Raw genomic sequence first — 5,481 nt, forward strand, 5'->3', positions numbered from 1 at the left:
ATATGTGTGTTCTTGATCCTATCTTGCAAGTCTATAGTCACCTATTATGTGTTATGATCCGACAACCCCGAAGTGACAATAATCGGGATACTTCTCGGTGATGACCATAGTTTGAGGAGTTCATGTATTCACTATGTGCTAATGCTTTGTTCCGATTCTCTATTAAAAGGAGGCCTTAATATCCCTTAGTTTCCAATAGGACCCCGCTGCCATGGGAGGGTAGGACAAAAGATGTCATGCAAGTTCTTTTCCATAAGCACGTATGACTATATTCGGAATACATGCCTACATTACATTGATGAACTGGAGCTAGTTCTGTGTCACCCTATGTTATGATTGTTACATGATGAACCAGATCCGGCATAATTATCCATCATTGATCCGGTGCCTACGAGTTTTCCATATACTGGTTCTCGCTTATTTACTTTCCCGTTATTACTGCTACAATCACTACAAAATACCAAAAACATTACTTTTGCTGTCTTTACTTTTGTTACCGTTACCACCACTATCATATTACTTTGCTACTAAACACTTTGCTGCAGATACTAAGTTTCCAGGTGTGGTTGAATTGACAACTCAGCTGCTAATACTTGAGAATATTCTTTGGCTCCCCTTGTGTCGAATCAACAAATTTGGGTTGAATACTCTACCCTCGAAAATTGTTGCGATCCCCTATACTTGTGGGTTATCATAACACCTCGCTGTGATTTGGTGGATGGCACGCGGGCCCGGATGCTTTGAGACTAGCCACAGTGGGGAGTAACATACACTAGTAACATACACATATCCCTAGACTATATTACTACCTTCATGGTGGGTAGTAACATAAGTGTGGTAACATGCAAAGCTTTATTTATTAGGTTATAGACTCATATTGCATTTGGACATGTGATGTTACAGTAACTAGCTAAGTTACTCAAACTACCTCTTTCCTCATTAACTCATTGACACATAAGCAAATTTGTTGAGTTGGACTCGATGTTACTGCTGAAGTTACTACCACTATGGCTAGTCTGATGTCCCGCATGTAGATAGAGCGGCTAGTCATATAGGAGTGCTCAATATCGTGCACCGCGACCAAGGCGAAGAGGAAAACGAGAGAACTATGTAATTAATGCATGAGTTTAATTAGGGTAGTTTTGTAAAGTACGAGATACATTCCTCCAATCGCAAAATGCCTTGGTTCATGAGATTTGAGATTTGAGCCCTATAAACCGAAAGGGAGGGAGTACTGCACGCAGTGTAGTCTAGTCACTTGTTGAAATCTCTAGAAAGGCAAATACACTCCTTACCGGTTTACAGGGATATACTACTCCCTCCGTCTAGGTGTGTAAGTCATCTTACAAAAACTAAATAGTCCCAAAACACTTAGGCGTGATGCATTAACTTCTACCTTGTTTCTTGTTTCTTGACATATCAACCAATAAGAGATGAGAGGTGTGCATGCTTTTAATGACTTGTAGTGGCTAGTTCATTGCATGCAATGCTACTAATTAGCAAATAAACATTGGTGACCCCAGGAGGAAATGGTGCTAAGCACGTGGACCTATGCAGAATGAGTATCAACCAATGGATGATGGAGTTTAATTGTTAAACAATTCAATGAGGGAAGCTTAGCTACAAATTCAATGACTTACTCACCTAGACGGAGGGAGTAGCAAGTACTAGTACTACAATAGTGGGCTCAAATAGCAATTTTGTCTCATGCAAGAGCCTGGCTACTATATGCGTGCTCCAAGGCACCGCACCACGCGAGCGTTCGCAACTGCCACGTTTGGGTTGCGCTTGGCTCTCCGCCTCTTCGAGAAGACGAACAATGATGTTACTCCTACTTCTACAGTATCGAATCCACTGCTGCATGTCCGTCCACCTCGTGCGGGGGGATAGCATGTAGCGAAAGCTTCTACTTACTGCTCCTACCTTTGCGTCTATGATAGGTGGGCCCAACAGGTGGTTGGCCCTCCTGTCATGCAGCCAAAGGCAGGTGCAATTAAGGCACCAGAGCTCAGTCCGCGAGGGAGAGGGCATTGTAGTAATCAAATTTCTCGGTCTTGTACGAGTTGACGCGATACATCAAAGCACTGCACTCGATATAAGTCTTTTTACATATTTCAAATGGATTACAACATATGGATGTATGTAGACATATTCTGCTTCGTATGTAGTCACTTGTTGCAATCTCTAAAAAGACTTATATTTGGAAACGGAGGGAGTACAAAGCATGCATGCATGCCGTGATTTTCCTATCGATACTTGCATGTGTGATTTGATGCACCTTGCCAAATTTTGACTATAAATTTAACTAACCAAATTTTCATGCATGTCACAAAAAATTACAGGGCTGTTTGGATTGTGACTATGTTTGTCTTAGTTGCCACATTATTTTTCCCACACTTGCCACACTTGCTCAAGTTGTTAGACACACTTTGGCTTGCCTAAGGGAATCTTGCCACAATTTTTGTGTCTATGACATGTGGGGTTCACTGCTAATAAAAAAAAAATTCTTGTCTTAGATGTGGCTAATAAAAAGACTTATATTTACGAACAGAGGGAGTAGAAAATATAAATAATAATGCATGTTGGGGCAACCCACATTTCCGCTAATTTTAGCCGTGGGCTTGTTCACAATTTTTACGAGGGGGTGGTTGTTCATTTAATGGAGGGACTTGTAGTACCAGACTTCAACGATACAAAGTGCGACCTGGCACACCGTAACACCACTTGGAACAAGCGGGTAGCTATCTCAAAAAACAATCAACAACTAAAAAAACCGCGACCTTGCATGTAGTACACAATTTTAAACAATTGTTTTGATGGAGTGAAAAAGGAAAACTACCCCACTACGTATATATAGGCCGGAGCCTCCGCGCTTGCTTGCTAGGGTTGCTCTATTCACACACTCTCATCCTCTCTAGATCTAAACAAGATAGGGGTGGTAACACTATCTTTCTCCCTTCAAAAAACACTGTCTTTCTATCCTCACCGCTGGTTACAGATCCGGACGTATCCCCCTCCATCGGTGAAGGAGGGAGGAGGGGCAACGTTTAGGCTGTCATCAACAGCGAGGGAGGAGACCCACTACCGGCCGCACCGTTATCTTTGGCCGAGCGCCGGCGCGGGAGGTCCTACGATCCTTTCGTCGTTGCCTATGAGCGGATCCGGCCTCCCGCCGCCCACCTATCCACATCCTGACGACCTTCAGGTATATCTCCGTTTGAAACCGCCTTACTCTACTTCCCCAGCTCGCTACGTCGCTGCATGTGCATCATTTTCTACCTCTCAGCCCCTCTTGATCGGATGGTCCAACGTCACCTATTTTTTTTTCTATTGTTAGAGGCAAAGCTACTTCATGGAGTCGAATCTTGTACTCCCTCCGTCCAAAAATACTTGTCATTGAAATGGATGTATCTAGATGTATTTTAGTCCTAGACACATCCATTTTGATGACAAGTAATTCCGGGCGGAGGGAGTACTTGGTTCAAACAAGAAATAAAGTGGGGGTGGGGGAATTTAGTATGGACATCGGACTTGGTACAAACAGGAAGGAAAGGGGGTGAAAGTAGTACAGACTGGTCATCCAAGCGGTCTATTGGTCGAAAAGGGAAATATAGGGGTAACATTGTACACAGTGGTATGACCAGGACTAGATTTGCTATCCACACATAGGAGTAGGTGGCTAGAGTGAACAAAAAAGGGACCAACCCAGATATGTTTCTTGGATGTTTGCTTCTCGGGGCAACAAACTATGAATCACCACTTTATGCCCCTGTTTACGTACATGGTGCTGGACTGCTGGTGCACCCACTGTCCCATGCTCTTATACCAAATATTTAGCTATTCTTAATCTAATGTCCCTGGTAAAAATGAAGTCATGCCACTGTTATAAGCCATGACAAGTTTAGCCAAATGTTTTTGCCTGTAATTGTTTGAGACTCTAACTGTTTCCTCTGTACCTTTTGTGCAAATAGGGATATCCAATTCACCTGGTTGCTGTTGTGACCTTTTGGTGCACTGCACAAAACTCTTCTTAAAAGAAGTGACTTTTGTGTTGTTTAACTGGAATGTCAGAATGGAACAATTGGTTCGTTTCGGTGGAACTGCACAAATGGAGATCTGTGTTCCAATCCTCATCATCCATATTGGCGCCATTACCTTCCTTTAGGTAAGAATGATATTTAATGCATGTGTTCATCTCTATTTTCCGACTGCCATGATAAAATAATGCTATTTTTTACTAGTGTCATGGTGGGCGCACGACAGATGCCAAGGGATGGCTAAAGAGAGGAGGAGGGTCGAGGGCGCTGGTGGGCTCCAGAGGCGAGGTTGGCATGCGCGAGTGCGGGACGCCGGACATACCCAGGTTCGGGGCTCTCCGGAGAGATAACACCCCTAGTCCTGCCGAGTTTGGTTGGATGATTGATAGTATAATGTTGCTCCTGGAGCTGTGTGGGGGAGGAAGGAAGCTGGCCAAGGCTTGGGCTGCTCCTTCTCTCCGGTATTGCTGTTGGATGGCTAGTTCTATGCTTGCTTGTGCTTCTGTCTGTCTCTAGTTTTCATACATGCGATGCCTCTGTAGGCGTGGGTTCCTGGGGGGGTTTATAGATCAACCTGTTGGAAATATGCCCTAGAGGCAATAATAAATTAGTTATTATTATATTTCCTTGTTCATGATAATCGTTTATTATCCATGCTATAATTGTATTGATAGGAAACTCAGATACATGTGTGGATACATAGACAACACCATGTCCCTAGCAAGCCTCTAGTTGACTAGCTCGTTGATCAATAGATGGTTACGGTTTCCTGACCATGGACATTGGATGTCGTTGATAACAGGATCACATCATTAGGAGAATGATGTGATGGACAAGACCCAATCCTAAGCCTAGCACAAAGATCGTGTAGTTCGTATGCTAAAGCTTTTCTAATGTCAAGTATCTTTTCCTTAGACCATGAGATTGTGCAACTCCCGGATACCGTAGGAATGCTTTGGGTGTACCAAACGTCACAACGTAACTAGGTGGCTATAAAGGTGCACTACAGGTATCTCCGAAAGTGTCTGTTGGGTTGGCACGAATCGAGACTGGGATTTGTCACTCCGTGTAAGCGGAGAGGTATCTCTGGGCCCACTCGGTAGGACATCATCATAATGTGCACAATGTGACCAAGGGGTTGATCACGGGATGATGTGTTACGGAACAAGTAAAGAGACTTGCCGGTAACGAGATTGAACAAGGTATCGGTATACCGACGATCGAATCTCGGGCAAGTATAATACCGCCAGACAAAGGGAATTGTATACGGGATCGATTGAGTCCTTGACATCGTGGTTCATCCGATGAGATCATCGTGGAACATGTGGGAGCCAACATGGGTATCCAGATCCCGTTGTTGGTTATTGATCGGAGAACGTCTCGGTCATGTCTACATGTCTCCCGAACCCGTAGGCTCTACACACTTAAGGTTCGATGATGCTAG

This window comes from Triticum dicoccoides, chromosome 5B (genome assembly GCF_002162155.2).
Source record: "Triticum dicoccoides isolate Atlit2015 ecotype Zavitan chromosome 5B, WEW_v2.0, whole genome shotgun sequence".
In the NCBI taxonomy this organism is placed as follows: Eukaryota; Viridiplantae; Streptophyta; class Magnoliopsida; order Poales; family Poaceae; genus Triticum; species Triticum dicoccoides.